The following is an 18,383-nucleotide window of genomic DNA, read 5'->3' as shown; positions in this document are numbered from 1 at the left end:
CCGCATGGTGATACTTAGCTAGTGATTATGAGCACAGTGGTCTCAGGGTGCAACAAAATATTCCCTATTCCAACAAACTACTAATAAAAATATATTTTAATTGCGTTCAGCCTTGCCTTGTGACTCGTATTTCTCTCCACGCCATCATTGTTGTGGGGAGAAATCGATGCAAAATCTCCTCCCCAATTCCACCCCCTCCCTCCCCCCGCGGTGTGTAAAACAGTACCTTCTGTTGTTTTAAAAGTCCAATTTTGAGTTCCACCGTCCTTTCTTTTTTCTTTTTTGAATTCCCGGATTACATCTCTCATTTCCTTCCTGCACGCTCACCGGTTCCGCAGTCACTGCCTCCGCCCTCCCCCCCCCCCATCCCGGCCACAAGTGCCCGTCGCTTCCACACGGCGTATAGGACGAGGGGTGCATCATCGTGGACGGCTTTTATGAATTATTATTTATTTTTTTTTATTCCTCCTTTCTCAGCTCCCATTCCGGATGGCCAGCAGATCAGATTGCCCTCCCTCTCCTCTTGTGGCCTGGGAGGTCCACTGTGGCCATAACCTCGTCATTATAAATTATTCACTCTTTGAGAGCGGGGTCTCGGTGAGGAGACCTCTCTCATCCCCCTTTCTCCCTTCCCCCTTTCTCCCTTCCCCCTTCGCCTCTCGGTAACCTTTCCCCCCCCTGCTCCCCCTTCTGGTCTTCCTTCCCTCTTTCACTATCTCTCTCTATCTCTGTTTTTTGGGTTAAATGGAAGAAGGGACCATTTGGTCTTAATTTCGCCCAAATAAATACCTCTCTTCATCTATCTCGTCAGGCATTTTCTTGTGCCTCGTACGTAAAATGTATTTTTCGTTTGCCGCTCCGCCTGTGCTTCAGCGAATCTCCGGGACGGTTTGGGAAAGATATCTCTATGACAATCCGAACCGTCTAATTTAAACCCTTAGTAAACACGGCGTCGAAGTTGTCGTGAAAAAAGATGCTCACCGGAATCTATTGGAGTCAAATGCCGCAGAGGGACATCGTCTGGTTCTTCGCAATTTTTGCAGTCCCTAAGTCGGTCAGGTCGTTTCCAGGAAACTCGTGAATGTTTGGACTAATTATGAGTTTTAGAGCATTGGTATCATAACATCTGTAGTCTTAAGATTTGTTTATTGCAGCCTTCCATTCTTATCTGTTTAGTATGTAATTCCCATACCTCTCAATTGCTTTTATATTTCACTTTCTTCTAAATTTTCTTATGCACTTGTATCTTGGTCTTCCATTGCGGGGTCATTGCTTCATTTCTTTCTTACATCATATTTCTAAGTAATCCACTTATGCCTCAAAGCGTGCGCATTCTCTCTCGTTCATCTTGCCCATAGATTTCTCGTTTATGGTTCTTTCCTCTTCTGCTCCTCGTTCTTCGCTTTGTTCATTCAATAATATTCACTTTTCTCCTATTCAGCACCATGTTTTTAAGGCATCTAAATGTATTCTTTGTTGGTTCACTCTTCCAACGTTCCACGTTTCTGATCCGTTGAGTTCCATGCTTCAGACGAACGTTTTGGCGAGCTTCTTCGCATGTTTTCAACCTTCAGGTTCTTTGGCCAGAGTATTTACCTCTTCGTTATGAACGCCTTCTTAATTAGGGCTATTCTTCGCTTGATGCCGGTCGAATTTCTTCCATATCTCTAGTTTTTAGTTTCTCCTTCCATTTCTCTAGCTCTAGTTTCTTTTCTCAAATCTTATTATCTACCTTCAGAGTCTCTCTTTCGCAAACAAGGATTTTAGTTATTTTTTGTTGTTAATGCTCATATTATAGTACGGACGGTAATTTCTACTGGTTGCATTTGGAATTAATGAAAGAAGTGAATCAAAATTGTATTTGTTTTCGTGGTAGGGATTTTAGTCGACGGATATCAGTTCCCTTCGAAATTGCCCTTCTGTGTACTTCCTCTTTCCTTGCTTTGCCTTTCTATTTTACTTTCAGCACCCGTTTTGAATTAAACACGCATCTCAAGAAATATGTCGTTCATAAAAAAATGAAATCAAATTAAATTATTGACTTTGTAATTCCACACAAACAGTGTGTGGAATTACAAAGTCATTAATTTTATTTCGTTTCAATATGTTATACAAATGTCACTAGGTTACGCCGGAGAAAACAAAAAAAAATATGTAATTAATAAAACTTTAGATTGCCACACCTGTTACTCCTACTGGGTGTATGCTGTAGCTGTACTTTGCCGTATTGTTTTATTGGAAAAATCTTTCTTTTTTTACATATATTGCGCTTTCTCCGTTAATAAAACATTTTTTACTAAGTTATAATTTATCCCTGTTATGTATCCATGGCAGCAATATCAACAAATATAGTATTCCAAATAAATAAATGGCGTGTTTCAGGAATGCCATTTTCTATACGTTTGCCTTTGTCTATCTCAAGTCTAAAAACTCGGGAGCAGGTTGAAAATTTTTGCATAGATTTTAATGTATTAAGTCTATTCGTTCAAACTCTTCACCATCAAGATATAGCGAAAAATATACTAAGGATTATGAAAGTGGACGTCATCCCGCATCGAATTGTGTAAGTTTCATGCCTCCAGCAATTCAGTTGTAATAGTATTTAATTCCTCGGATCTTTGAAATGATGAAATGATTTTTCGCAATTCTTCGCGGAGGGAATTATATTCCTTACATTTCTTTATACCCTCCATGGCTGAATAAACAAATAATTTACGTATCTCTTTTGGTTGTTAACTCATGGGCTGACTTTGTTCAACGATGAATCGGGTGTTGTGGGTTATACAAAAGTTTTCAAAGGTATCATATGTGCGTACATTTGTCAACCGCGGAAACAAAGCTAGCCGAGGTAGGTAAATGGAGGAAAAAACTCTCCAGTATTGATGTTTCGGGCAAACCAGTGACCATCTTGTGAAAGAGAAAAAAAAGATGTCGAGAAAAAGATAAAAATTAACGTTTTTAAATTTTAATGTAAAAAAAAAATATTCTCCCTCGCCGGTGATGGTCCCATGGTTGACCAGAATATCAATATTGGAGAATGTAGCTTCCTGTTTTCGCTTTATTTTCTGTCCACATTGGACTTTTTTTGAACTGGCTCTTTCACTTCGAGTTGCATGGTGATTGAATGCGGTCATGTGGCTTTGCTTTCACTGTGGCCATCAAATAACAATTCTATTCGGCGCTGAATTTGTGTAACTCCTTAAAAAAAATACCCATCATAAGGAGTAGCCCTCAGATTCCTTGTTGTTCCTCTCCGTCGTTCCTACGTTCCTATAATTACGTAATATTTTGCCACGCCACACAAACACATATTAAGGCGAGGGTGGCGGCGATAACAGGTTAGACGCTCGAACATTAAGGAATATATAAAAGCTCTCTGGGACGAAGAACTTTGTGGGGGTAAACTCGCGCTGGTCGGAGGCGTAAAAATTCATTAAATCATCAAACGGAAATCGACGGGAAATAATTGGTAATTTCCTTCTTCCTTAAGGGGGGAGTAAAATTGTGTTACGTGGCCTTTAATAGATACGCATCGTACTCAAAAGTCTCCACGCCTCCTCCTCCTCTCAAGGCGCCCAAACTTAACGAGAGGGTCTGGCAAACGTGTTATTCATGAAGTTAATAGTGGCTTGAGATATGATGGCATTCAGTAACTATCCAGCTGACAGATATTAAATTAAATAATGTTCATGCAATCATGTTTTACTATTAATTGACAGTATTTCTAACTTGTTTAATTATGAAAATTCGGTAATTAATTCTCCGCTTGATTTTGGTCACATGACTCATGAAAGTTTCCACTTTTCAACGACAAAAATTGGTTAAAAACGTTTTGGAATCAGTGCATAATAATTGCAACATTTTATAGCTATATTTGTTGTTTTTGTGGTACATGCTGTCAAGTCAGAACTAGCTGGCCAGGCTTAGCAGGACCAGCATGATATTGTATGTGATGAAGATTGTAAATGTATTTTAATTGCTTTGTGTTATTGTACGTATATGATGAATAAAAGCTAATAATATCGTTGTTACAAAAATTAGTAACAAAGTTTTTATAACTGAGCACGGCTGGCGTGCGTAATTTTAATGTTTAAATTATGGTAAACTTTTCGTAATAGTGTTCTCCCAAAAAGAATGGATTTTTTAAGCTACACAAGAAGTGAGTTTTTTTAATAAATAAAGAGCAGTTAGGTATGTGTTATTTATTAATTATTTACCGAGAAGGTAGTCAAAATTTTAAAAATTTGTTTATCCTTGCTGTGAAATTCTCCATTTCTTTGATGATCCGTTTTCGAGGATTATAAACGTTAGTGTTTTATACAGACGCACTTGTTTTGGTCGTTGATAATACAGGAACTGACATCCCGTATGTATCATCTGAGAGTTTTTGCCAAAAAAATATTGAAATATTTCCGTTAAAAATATTAAAATATTGCCGTTAAAAATATGAAAATATTTCCGAGCATAGAAATTGCAGTCATCATTCATGTAACCGTGATGTACTATTGCAGCCAATTTATCAGCTAACGTATATTAAATGTTTTTATGAAACTATACAGTTTTCTCAAATGATTGACCTAGCGTATTGTTTGCGGATAACATTTATCAATCAATTCCTGGTTTCATTATTTCCCTATTATGTCTTCCAATCCGCTGCCGCAATATTCTGCTTTGAAATTGACATGGATTGGAATGAGTTCGACAGATAAAACGAGGAGATTAGATCAAACTAGCTTTTGAACACGAATACGATGTGCATTCAAAGAAGATAATACTGGAAATTAGTAAACAATTCGCGGAAGAATTCATGTGGATTGCGGTACTCTATATATCAGATAGATGGACCATTTGAAAAGCGGATTGGAGGAGAATGGAAACTGGGATAGTACCTCGTGCGTCACTTTGTGAAGATATTATTTTATTCCAACTATAATAAAAAGACCAATGAACTCCATTTTCACACTCAATTTAATACACGGCACGCCATTCTCCTCGATAATGACACAGTGTTGAAATCATGGTCAGAATATGAAATTAGGTCTGAAAATTGACTTGATTCCTCATTTAATCATAATGAAAGAATAGAAGCTTTCGAAATTTGGTGCTGGAGGTGGATTCTAAGGATACTATATAGTGGACAGATAAAATGATAAACTAGTGATTAATCAAAATAATATAAAAAAAGAGATAATTATGATCCATGATAAGGGATGAACCAGATGGATTGAGCACGCCTTGATTGGATGTATTTGCAACGAAAATAATAGAGGGAAATGTAGAAGGAAAGGTCTTTGGATCAAATTCGTAAGCCGAGCGAAGATGGTATATTGGACGGAAAGGCATCTCTATCGGGCCTGGCAAGGGAGTTAGCTTTAGAAAGAGAATTAGAGACGAGGGCTTCGCCAACCAATCTTCGCATTGACATTTTGATTACGAGGCGGCATGCATAATTACGGGCTTAGTTGGATGCCAGTGAATAATGCTTTGATTCCAGTGAATCTTCACGGAAAATTTCAATAGCTCAAGGGATTTTTTCATCACCCTACGCTCTTCTCTTTTAATTAAGTATTTATTAAGTACTACTTCTTAGTTATAGTTTATAACTAAGTTTAGGTATAGTATATAACTTAGAAGTTATACTTAATACTTAAGTATTAAGTATAACTTCTTATAATTTAAGTATTTCATAAATCTTTGCTCAAAATTTTCCCCTCTTCCTCTCCTGTAATTTACTTCATAGTCTACCTTCACCTTTCCGCAATAGAAACCCCTTTGTGCATGCACGAAATTACGATGAAGATCACTGTGATCATCTCGGAAGTTTGGTTGGGTAGGTGAGGATTGAATTTACTTAATACGGCGTGTGAAATTCCTACTTTAGAAATATAATTATAAAGGGGAACTTGTTCCTTTCTCTGTTTCCGCCTGTGGATTTCCAGAAGGGCCTCACACTCAAGAAAATCACGCAGTTTGGATAAGGCTGAGGGTTCCTTGAGGCGTCACCTGAAATCGAACCCGGGTCACTTCGGTTGGTAGCCCACCTCTCTTCTCACTGAATAGCAGCCTCAAATCAGCGCCGCTAATTCGTATATATATCCGCGAGCACAAATTCTCCCTACCCTCCTTCACATGCGCGAATGACGGGCGTTGTGATAACACATTGATTATCAGTCATTTCCGTAAACGTATATTCCTAACGCGAAATGTGGGAACTTGATTCGTAAATATTAAATTTATAGTTTTAGACTATAAGTTAAAACTTGTGAGAGACATGTTGAACATGCAAATAAAACAAATTTAAGCGACTCCAATCGTGTGTTTTAACCTTAATACGCAGTTGGATGCGAACTATCAATCTTTTAAAACTTACCTAATGTTTATTTCCCGGCAAGACCTGCACTGAACTCCCCTTTCCATGATTTATTCTTTCTTATCACTTCGACAGTCTTTCTCACCCGAATAAAGTAAACTTGTCTGAGAATATAATTTAATTTCCTTTTTTTCTTTTAAGTGCGCATTTATATTCCTGTTTAAACATAGGATGCTAGTGGACAATTTTCTTACGGGGGGGGGGGGTTGTTCGGTGCGGATACATGATAATTGGAGCAAGTCGATAGGCGGAGATAGGAAGTTTTTGAGATGTTTGCGTGGAGAAGGATGGAAATAGGTAACATGAATAGGAAGGTTAACAAGCGAGGAAGAGTTAGACAAGGCAAATGTGGAGGGGAGGGGAATGTTGGTAAAAATCAAAATGAGCGGGTGGAAAGGTGGACGCAGAGAATTTTGATTGGCGACGGGATGTTGAAGACTGCGCAAGAAGGGAGAAGGATAGGAAAACGGGTAAGGGGTAGAGATAGGATAGGCATGTTGGACGGAATGAAGGGAGATATAAAAAACATGCGGGATTGAAGAGCGTTTTAATGTAGTTTGCGGTGTCAGGTTGTGCCTTTTTAGACCGAGGTGAGGAATGGGGGCGATGCTCATTCTGTGACCATCGGAAACCAGTCAATCCATCTTCAACATGGATTCTACCAATGATAGTAAAAAAATCAGCGTTGCATTGCCTTTTCCATCAGAAATCAGCTCTCTCTTCTCTCTTTTTACAGCTGACAGCCGATTATCGGCGTACGCTATTGTGAGAGACGTTCGATTTTTCAAACTACTCCGGTCTGTATTGAAAAGGTCTCATACTCGTATAACTCCTTTTCTCGATATTTTTCATCTGTCTGGGAATAGTTCTCGGTGGAATGTTTTTTACAGTGGGAGAGGAAAATAAAATGTTTCGATGAAAGTATTTTAATACCGAAACTTGCTTTTATATTAAGATATCTCATTTTTTTTCGAAATTTTACAGTTTGGGAGTTATTGGGTTGACTCAAAAAAGGAAGTGAAATTGCAGCAGAGTTAAATTTCACAACATTTCTATTCATCAGCATGACACGCGTTTCTACGTTTGTACGCCATCTTCAGATGTGTGTTGATGACGTTGACACGTGACGATGACACGTGATGAGATCAAAAAATGCTGTACAACTTACTTAGTTGTTTTACCTTTCCACATTAAGATATCCTTATTCCTGTCTTTAGTACTTATTATTGGGCTCTAAAGACAGTATATGTACCTCTTAAAATACCATGAAATTATGACATGGATTCTGCATGAACGAAAGACACCAAGGGGTCACACAATAACGTCCCATTGGACTGACGGCATACTCAATTCGAAGTGCTCTATACTCAATTCCTCAACTTGGGATTGAGATATCTCTGAAAATTTCGTCACTGTCGGGATTCGAACCCATGCTCTTAGGGGTGGGAAGCCAGCACACTGGTCACCGCACCAACCCGTTCAAATATTGCATCTTCCCGTTATCCGATGACCCTCGGATCACCCCCTCCAACACACTTTAAATACTAATTTTCCGTAGAAGTAAGTAATTACGTTCGAAATCATCTGAGTCCAAACCCTTCCACGCAGCTCGTCCCTGAGGCGGGGTTTATTTTGATCGCCCCCTACGGGATCTCGGGAATCGTTTTTGTATCAACAGGGGATTTCAAGTAGGCGTGCCCTGTACCTCTCACCCGGGAGGTGATTAGTGCCTGTATTACATTAAGGCAGAGGAGCCACTGGTCCGAACTTTCTGTTTAATTAAATTTTTGAGCCACTAATTTTGACGGCATTCCTGTTCTATAACGATCGTAAATTTAGAACTTCTCCCCGAATACAGAGATGAAATTTCTACCTTCTCCTCCAGGATATAATCACTACCACTGAGCTGTTAGACACATGATTTTTATTTGGGTATTTCTCTGTTCTATTCGTTCGTTCAACTATTTATAATAAGCTAGGCGAAACTGGATTCCCTTCATGCTGGAATTTGAGGATTCTGATGTTGATATATCCTTTAGAAATGTTTCGTTAATTTCAATCAAGGATGCCGGATCACTTGAAATCTTCATTCAAGCAAAAACGGTTTTAAAATACATGTATTTAACATGCCAAAAATCTTCAACGATATTAAGTGGGAAAGGTGGTTCACGGTAGTCCAGAGGTAGACCGTTGGACTTCTAACTGGAGGGACTGGTTCGATTCCCGGGCAAGCCTCTCTAGGCACCCTCAGCTCCAGTCAATCTTTCTGATTTTTCGAGTACCAGGTCTTCCCAGTCAATCTTTCTGATTTTTCGAGTACCAGGTCTTCCTGGGAAACCATAGCCGGCACAGGGATCTAGCCCCCCTTCCCTGATGTGTGAATTTCACACGCCGTTACGCTGTTGGGTTAGATATATGTATATGTATATATATATATATATATATATATATATATTTATATATATATATATATATATATATATATATATATAGATGACGTAGAAGCACTAACGAGAGCAATATAGTATTTGGACGCCACAATAGAACGCAAAAATATATCCACATCCTTCTGGGAAACCATAACTGGTAAATAGAAAGGAACTGGCCCCCTACCTGATTATTGAGATTACCCCCTGCCGATTACCCGGTTAATTACTGAGTTTTTTCATCCAGGGGAAACGAGGGAAGGAGATTAACCGTGTCCGACAATTTTTAAATTAAATAGACGTTAAGTCATGTTACTCACGGTATGACTAGGATGAAATCAGCTCTGTACATTCTATATGCAGCATTGCATATACGTAGAATAAATAGAAATTGTGTTGCTATAAACATTGCAATTACGCCGACCTAGTTTACGTACATACTTTCGGAATCACATCCCATCATTGTTTTGGATATTTCATCATAAAAGAGACATAAATCACAATGAATTTGAACTATTTAAGAGGGAAAATTCTGTCAAAGGTAAATTTTTAAATATTACGACGGTGGGTAAATACAGAAAATACGTACCTTTAATGTTTCCCGACCTTATGAATTGATTTTACTCCCATTTTTCGACGCAGTCCACATCATGCATTGTTTATAAAATGTTACCGCAGCCCGATTAAATTTTTAATCACCTCCAAAGCTAAAAAAGGCTTTGTGTACAAGATTCGAAAGAAATGATATGAATTATAAGGGTAGATAAACACTGATATTCTACAAAAGTTGTTTATATATCCAACCATGGTTACGATGCTGCAACGAAACCATTGTCGCGTAAAATAAACAACTTCTTGGAAATAGCAGCGCTTGTCTACTTCTATCACGAAGGAATTTCGCCGAAAAAAGCCAGAGACTGTAATGGTTTGAATGAATCAAAATTTCACGAAAATATTTGTTTTTTGTTTTGAGACATTTTTGTAGTGAAACAGATTCACTTTCGCTCTCGGCCATATTTCTTGGCTTCAATTTAATGGCGACTCTTGTCTATCAATCTCGCGTTCACCTCAGCCAATGAATCAAAAGAGTTTCCACCTTCGATCGTTCATCTCACTGGAGGTCGACAGGAGTAGTGAGTGACCTATTTACAATTTCGAAAGGGAGGTTTCGGGAAGCCGTCGGCTAGAAAATTGAGAATGAAAATGAAATGGCTGGATAAAGCTCTTTTTTTTCAATTCCGTCTCGATTGTGGGAGCCAAGTCCTGCGTCACACGCGGGTGACCTCGAATTAGCGCTTGCATTTTTGTTCCCCCAGTGAATTCATTTTTCAATTGCCATCGCCCGTTTCACTCGAGCGTCTGAGGGTGAACTATTTTTTTTTTTCGGGCGCGAGTTTGGGTGATTCCTTTGTGCGTGGTGCGCCGTGTGGACCGAAAGGAAATTGTACCGTGAAGGGTGAATTTTGGAGGAGGGAGAGGATAGCGGGAGAGACACGCCCCCTCTCCGTCTCATGAATGGCATTAGGTTCCTATTTCCGTCCTCACTCGATTTAAATTGGACTCGCAAACATATTATTTATCAACTAGTGAAACTCCCCACAAAATAATTGAAGGGAAAACGGAAAGAAATAAAAAGAAAAACTGATTATGGGTCATTTAAATAGTATACTCAAATATCAAACCTACCATAAGGATAATACTTCAATTCAACTTGAAAGATATCCATTGCTATCAATTCCTCATATACACATTCTTGAGAAAGCCGTCTAGAATCAAGATCGCCGAAATTTTGCCTGCGAGAAAATCAATGAGATCCAATAGATCAACGTATCCCGTCGCCTATTTATTGGGTCATTGTTTATCAGCGATCTCAGACCACCCTAGCGATAGATCGTCTTACGAAACTGATTGTAAAACACGAGAATCATAGCTGTAGAGGCCTGATATTCCCCCTAGGATGATTCGGGAGGCTATTGAAATTAACAAGGAACATTGTGTGTCATTTACCATTCGAAAAAAGCATTAACAATGATGGTCCACATTTTGGGAAAGAATACGGTAAGGTCACGCTGGGTACGAATCTATATTAGCCGGAATAAAATAACTGGAAGAAGGTTTTCGCTTCATCCGAAGAAGCCGACTGGAACGTCGGCGAAACCTTTGTTAAACTTTGTTAACAGCATAATGCACGGATGAAATTCAAATTAGAAATGTATTCAGAAAAGAATTCAGTTTTGATAAATGAATGAATAATGCCGTGCTCATGGTTACCCTAAACAAAAAACAGAGAAAAAAAGGGTTGAGAATGGATTTGAAGAAAATTTATTCAATTTTTCGAGCGAGATAGGTGAAAAACATGGAAGAGAAAAAAAGAAATTATTTCTTTAGTCTCCTTCTTGTTTTAGTCCCATGATCCTATGTTGAACGCAAAGGCGAGTGAAACAAAAAAAATAAAAATTCCTGCCACTGAATTTGATGCTTTCCATATGGAGGTGAAATTTTTCCATCCGGGAGGTGAAATGAACTAAGGGAAATACGCAAATGTACATTTTACTATATTCCCATACTGTTTTGATCGAGTGTAAAAGTCAAATTTTCGAGCGCAACCCGGACGTCTGCAGATCGGATGTTCCAAGGTCTAAGATGTCTAGGCTGCGCGGAAAAATAGACAGAGAAATGTAGACTTCAATGTATATAAAACGGGTTCCATACACGGTTGTTTTTTTTATATTTCATTGCTAATAGATTTGGAAATATCACAATATGTGCTATTATTTACGTTATGAAATTAACATAAATCGGTATATTGATTTTAAGAAATTAAAATGTCTGAGGGAATTTCAACGCAATCAGATTGAAACTAATTATAAAAGTACTTTATAGTGTCCTGAGTAAAATTTTATTTTAGATCGCTTTTCGTTGTACGTACATAAATATTAATGGTGAGATTAATATGATAGATGTAATACTTATGGCGCGTCAACATAGAGATTACATTTCATTCTTTTCTATTCAGCTTTCTCGGATTTAGTCAAATAAAAATTTTTATCATGTAAAATATGGTGAAAATTATTTCTTTTTTCATGTTGACCTTGATTGTCGTAATTTGGTAAATAAATATCCTAGTCGTTCATTGGCTTATGCCGAGATGGTGTTTGTACAGCCATTCTGGAAGTGGGAAATAATTTCTCCGCTATGTCGTTGGAATACCTCCAGAGTATGCCTCACATAAAAAAGAGGGGTACGATCTTATTATACGATAATTATTTCATTCACAGGATTTCACCATCCAAAGAGAAAATTATTCTGCGTGGCCCTGGTTCACTTGACCTAATTCACCTCTACGTAGTTGTCCTGTTGAGAGCTTTGCCAGGGTCCCAAATTTCAGGAGTGAGGTAAGTAGGAATACATGTAGGTTACGGCACCGCTGTAGAAGGGAATTGTCGGGGGAAGGGGATGATGAAATTTTATTGTGGACTGTCGTAAATATTAAAATTGTTTTTTCTTTAGTTTTGGAATGGGTCAGAGCCGTTCCATGCCATATCTCACGGGAAACAAATGAATTACGAACTCGATCGGAATTGACTTTTTTTTTAATTTTAAATCGTTGGGAATTTGGGAGATATTGGAGAGTGTGTCCAGTCTCGATGTCGCCGATGACTTTTAATTCTTTTACTGTGTATCTTTCATCCTGGAACCACACTCCGCATATCGAAATCATTTCGGCTTGAAGGATAGTGTTTCTCTATCAAATATTCTGTGAAAAATAAATTCCTGATTAAAACACACATTACCGATAAATTAATGTCGTGATGCGTATTTTACCAATTTTTTAGTCTTCATTGGTTTCATAGTTGAGAAATTCCCAGTGAAATGCCTTACTTTTTTTGAAGTGCTGTTTCTGATAGGAGTTTGATCAGTTAAAGTGTGCAATAAAATGAATCTCGTGAGGGGTAATGGATAGCCAGTAAGTAAATTTCTCGAAATATTTAACCCTTTTGTTTTTCAGAATATGGTCGTTCTTTTACTATTTAAATTGGCATGACTTTTTTAGTACTCTTCGCAATTGAAATCATCTAATTTTTTCCCGTTAAATCACCAGAGAGCACCGTTGCGGGGACAAAAAATTCCGGAAAGATTTCAATAATTTACGTTCTCGATGTTTCTGTGTTGTGGATTGAATATTTCGAGGCAGTGAGAGATGATGTAAAACTGAATTTTTTTTAATCCGCGCATTTTTTTTGGGAATTGTAAAAATTCAGCGAAGGGAAATGTTGATAAGGAAATGTTACTTTTCCCATTCTCTGAAACTCTTTCTCAAACTATTTATAATTTCTTGTCAAGCTCATGATTTAATTTAATGGACCATAAATTATTAAATTTCGACCCTTTTAAATTGGATTAAAGGTTTGAATCTCCGAGCGAAAAAACCAGCGACGCGGAAAAAAAAATTCCGAACCTTGATTGCGGTTTGGCATTTCCGGAGAAAATCCGATTAGCGCCCGGAATAAACATCGCATAACGCATCTCTTACAGTTTACTACACGTTTATTTCATGATAAAGCTGGAATCAAAAACTGTTTTATGTCATAAGATTTGAAAAGAAATTCTTAATGCTCTCAGCGTTTAATTAACTTAATTCTTCCAAAGATGATTTTTAAATTTATTGCTTGCTTTCATAGCGACGAACAGATCAACAGTGACGAAGGTCCTATCATGTGAGCCGTTTGCTTCTTTTCCTGTTTTATTAACTTTAACTTTCGGTAAACGACTTTATTTAAACGGTATTGAATCGGTTCGTCATCCGTTATTGCGTGAAAATTCATCAGCGTAATAACTCCACCGTGAACTTTGAAAAAAACCTCACCGATGCTAACTTTCGTGACTTCTACGATGGTGAAACTTTTGGTTCAAATTATTCACTGTGCGTGGTGCGTTCAGATCACTGAATGTTTTTCACAGAATTGGTAGTTGATATAGCTGTTCTGTAATTCTGTTGTAATTCTTTAGGGGATCCTTTACAAATACAAGAGATAGATGTCTCCCCCTTTCGCTGCACGGGGTTCGCATAGCGGCCGCTATGGTGAGAGGCGTTTTCAATACTTGCACTGTCTGTCCCAAAAATAAGTGGAATAAATCGGGAAAACATTTATTACAGATCAAAATATAATTCTTCAAAATAGCACCCTTGAGCATGACACACCGATGCCAGCGCCTCTGCTAATCGCGGTACAACTCTTGGAATGCGTCGACGGGAACCTCGTTCAAGCACCTCGTCACGGCCTCTTTATCAGACGTTATTCAGCGTTCAAAAATGGTTGCCTTTCAAGCCCCTTTTTATTCTTGGGAACAATTAGAAATCCTGCGGTGCCACATTGAGGCTGTAGGACAGGGGCAGCGTTGCCACCTTATTCTTAGTCAGGTATTAGATCAAGAGGAAGGCTGTGTGGGATGGGGACTTGTACCGTGGTGCTTCCTCCAGTTGACAGAGATCTCCTTCCTGATGCGTTGCACTCTTTTCCTCAGCCCCTCGAGGACTTCCACGTAAAACATACCCTTCAAACTTAGTCCCTTAGTCACAAAATCTTTGTGGATAACGTCTTTTGAGTCGAAAAAGACTACGAGAAAGAAACTACTTATTTTTGGGAAAGACCCCTGAAAAAACAAAGTAGAAAAATAGTGTATGATCATCCATTTTCTCCACTTACATGATTTAAAACCAATCTATTTCTACGTCAACTGAGTGAAGAATGGGGTGTTTATGGTGTCGTAGATATGTGTATAAAGTTTGCGTGATAGTTAACAAAGAAAGCCAAATATCGTGTGACAACGAATCCAAAAAGCCTCGGCTACAGGATAGCGAGGAGATAAAAGAGTTCTCGGCCGCCATTGATTAATGTCGTGGGAGTAGTGTAGTAAAGTTTACTTCCATTGGAAGATTATGTCGAGAGAAAAATAGAAGTTTCATCTTTCTAGTGTAAATGTATTTGTTTAGAAAAATAAGAGGCTTTGAAACTTTCACGCAAATAGTACCGATTTTAGATTTAGGTGATGCGCATGAAGCGACGGTTGTCTGCAATCCCATTGCAAGTAAGGAGAAAATAAATTAAATTAATGCGTGTTGTGATCCACAAAGAATCAAATGAATTGAACCTGTCACTCTGGCTCATGGATATTACGCTTACTGATGCTCTTTCGACTTCGCCGGTTTTTACGGGGAATTGGCGGAGAAATAAAATTGCTTCGTGATACCAATCTATTTGCTTCGTATTCCAAAATTCATCGCTTAGGCATTTAAAAAAATGTAATTAGGGTCGTCGCTATATAAAGATAATCGCTTTACACGCTTGGAATTTGATTTAATATTTTGTCGAAATTGAGCATTAAAATTTAACGATTCTAGAGAAGCGTAATTTACATATTTAATAAGTGCAATCAATTTACTCGCTGTGAGTTAGTGAATGTTTATCAATGAATGAAAAACGCCAAAGTATTCCCTCCCTTCCATATCTCTGCGCGGGTAGGTGTGTTGCCTGTATTTTACCGTCGGCATACAAAATTAAACACCGTCCACGTAAAAATGTCCTGAGGTGAAAGATTAATTTTTACGAATGAATGCAACGTTAAAAGTTATTAATATTAAAAAGGTCTACTATATTATGAATTACCGTTGGGAATATTTGATCCAAGGTAATCGCCTCATGCAAGTGTTTAATTAGCAATCGATCAAGTTTTTTTTTATTATTATTACAAAGCTTCTTGGAATTCCATGGATAGGGGTAAAAATTAGAATTATAAATATTAAAAATTTAATGTTGCAGCGATGACCTTATTACACCCAGAGAATGGGAGAGTTATTTTTTTTTTAAACCTGGCGTATAACAAATTATCCCTTTATGCTAAAGTATATACCCAAGATACAAGCGCCTGAATAACAATGTGACATTAAATTTCATTTTATTGATAAAGCCCTCCAATAGCGTTAAAAAATTGTGATCAAGGGACATAAAATAAAATATATTTATTTAAGGTCATGCTTCCTGTATAGCGATGTCGTATTCATCAGCAACAATTTCCGACTGTCTATTTTTGCCTTTTGGGTGTAAAAAAATAACTTTCCGTTGCAGTTTCTTTTTATTGATTCGTCCTTATTTATCATAGGGCTTGGTTGGATTGATTTTTCTCCAAAATGTGATTTGTTCAAAAGATGGGATGCACTTGGCCTAGCTAAGATGATTAATAATACTTATCAAGGAGCCTCTCTCGCATTCCGTCCTCTTATTCCATTTCGTTGGAGCTTTTAAACTCCATTACTCCACTTTGGTATTTAAGTGGCATTTAGAATGGTCGCACGTGGGACAAATCCGAGACTGGCTGCCGGAAAAGGCATCTGGCGTTTGAATCCGCATCGGTTATCCTCCCTCCAAACCTAGCCACCGCTCGAAATCGATAGAATTAACTATTTAGTTAATGGGAACTGTTCATTGCATTGGACTCAATTCCAAATAGCGAGTTGAAACTAGGTTGGATGGCAGCGGATCGTGAGCCAGTATGAACGATGCAATTAGCTGCTCTTCACTGTATTTAAACGGCGTATTTTATTGCCTTCTCCTTTATCGCGGTGGCTTTAGTCACATCGGCTGGACTTAATCTAAGTTTTTAAAAATATATTTGAATTTCGGAGAGGATTTGAAGTCTCACTTCCACTCGTAATCGAGGGAATCGAGGTTCGAGTCGCGGTCGAGGCAAATGATTTTTACTGTGTGAAATCCCTGCATTTCGGACTACATCATCGGATGACTCCGTTCAAGTAACTGTCGCGGCATTTCACGTAGTTCTTGGAATATTTCAAATTTAAACACCCTTTTGTTTAAAAGTTGGCTTTAAACTGGTGGAATATGGCGCAAAATGGACGACTACGATTAATGGTGACATTGCTTGTGCGGTAATTCGTCAGGACATCGTGTTCCAATGAAGCCCATAGAAATTCAAAATTTAACCGTTTCATAATTCAGTTTTTCAAATTCAGAAAACCTTGGTGAAAGTTTAACTTGCCGTGAAAGTAACGGTTTAAATTGAACTTAAAGTTTAACTATACCGAGGGATCCGGATTCGCCTTTCTGTCAATGTTTGTGCGTGTGTGTCTAGCAATAAATTCCTGATTTTTTGGGAAAATATTTCTTGTCCCTCATGTGACGGCGATCGCAAGCAAGTGTCGCTCTTCGTCGAAGTTCCACCCTACTGTGAATGATGAATGAACGGCATATGTCATCTTTCGCCGAACTGAGAATAACTCTCGGGAACACGGAAGTTTGGATATTCTTCGCGAATGAAACCAGTTGCCGTGATCGGTGAAATTGGAACCCAAATCAGTCAGTCTGGTGCGCTAAGCCAGTCACGCCGATGAAGAATCATCATCCTCATCTCCTTTCTGAGAGAGTAGGCGAGGCATTTGACTCTCCGAAAATACAGGATTATTAATTTATTTTTTTCACACCTTTTTGACTTTATAAAACCGTCGATTAATCTCTTTCCCCCGTTCCCCCGACCTCCCTCCCCCCTCCAATTAAATACTACGGTCACCGGATCGGGGATGGGAAGTTGTATTTATTTAAATAAAATATTTTTTTTTGCGTCGATGCGAAATCGTTTCGCTGCATCCCTATCCGCGGATATCGCGGAAGTGAACGAAAGAGAGGACTACATTTTTATTCCTCCCATCCGAATAGAGGGAGAGATCCCGTCTGCCGAGTGTATTTGTGTGTGTGTGTGAATTGTGCCGGATTATACGAGGTCGACCTCTCCAATACCCCCAAAAGTTTGCGGTCGAGCGCTTCCTTCGCTCCATTACGCTCGCACAATACTTAAACCAATCCTCGCTGCTTTTTCTCCACCAAACCCCCCCCCCCCGATCCTTCCCACCATCACCGCCACTCCCTTCCGCAGCTTTCCGTGCCTCGTTCGAAGAGGAGACGACCAGCCGGAGTGAGTGGGAGAGAGAGAGAGATAGAGAGCAAAGTGGGCAATATGGGACTTCCCTCTCTCGTAGTGGAGCAGGGTCACTATAAACGAAAACCAGGGCGACGTTTCAAAGTGAATTACGCCTGAGGGAGGGAATGGAGAGGGGTTGTTGTTTGGTGGGGGGGGGGTGGGGCGTTGCTGGATGTTTCGCCAGTCGCTTGGTTGAGCTGGAAGGGGTCTGTTTAACGGGGGAGTTGGGAAGGAGTATGGATTGGTGATTATATACCCGCCTCCCTTCATTGTTGCACCCTCACCGCTACTATCGCCCATCAGCCCGCCGGCCCTTGGTACTATAAGCTATTAGGAACTGTTCCGTACCTAATAACCTGAATTGAATCAGGCAAGCTTCGATACTACCATTTGAAATCAGATATTGAAGTACAAGTATCAATCATCATTGTTGCCGGAGAATAAAAAACGTCCCTCTTTCACTAGAGAAATTTCGAGTCAACTGTGGCAAGAAAATATTTTTTTGAAATAAATTTAATTTTTGACTTAAACAAATGCATTAAAAATCCATGTCCATTACTTTTGTCTCCACGGTGTTCTGTGGTCTGTGATCGAGT

General features: G+C 38.8%; 1 long non-coding RNA gene across 1 annotated transcript in view; it reads left to right on the top strand.

The window, feature by feature from the left end:
- LOC139697868 (uncharacterized) overlaps window positions 1-18,383 on the top strand; it is a 163,595-nt gene that overhangs the window by 85,741 nt on the left and 59,471 nt on the right. Inside the window, exon 2 of the long non-coding RNA XR_011702826.1 lies at window positions 12,075-12,191. This is a non-coding gene — a long non-coding RNA (uncharacterized lncRNA). The remainder of the gene's footprint in view (window positions 1-12,074; window positions 12,192-18,383) is intronic.

Source organism: Hetaerina americana, unplaced genomic scaffold (genome assembly GCF_022747635.1).
Source record: "Hetaerina americana unplaced genomic scaffold, ioHetAmer1.1.p SCAF_8, whole genome shotgun sequence".
Lineage (NCBI taxonomy): Eukaryota > Metazoa > Arthropoda > Insecta > Odonata > Calopterygidae > Hetaerina > Hetaerina americana.
Note: the sequence above shows the minus strand (reverse complement) of the source record. Positions and strands in the feature narration are given on the sequence as shown.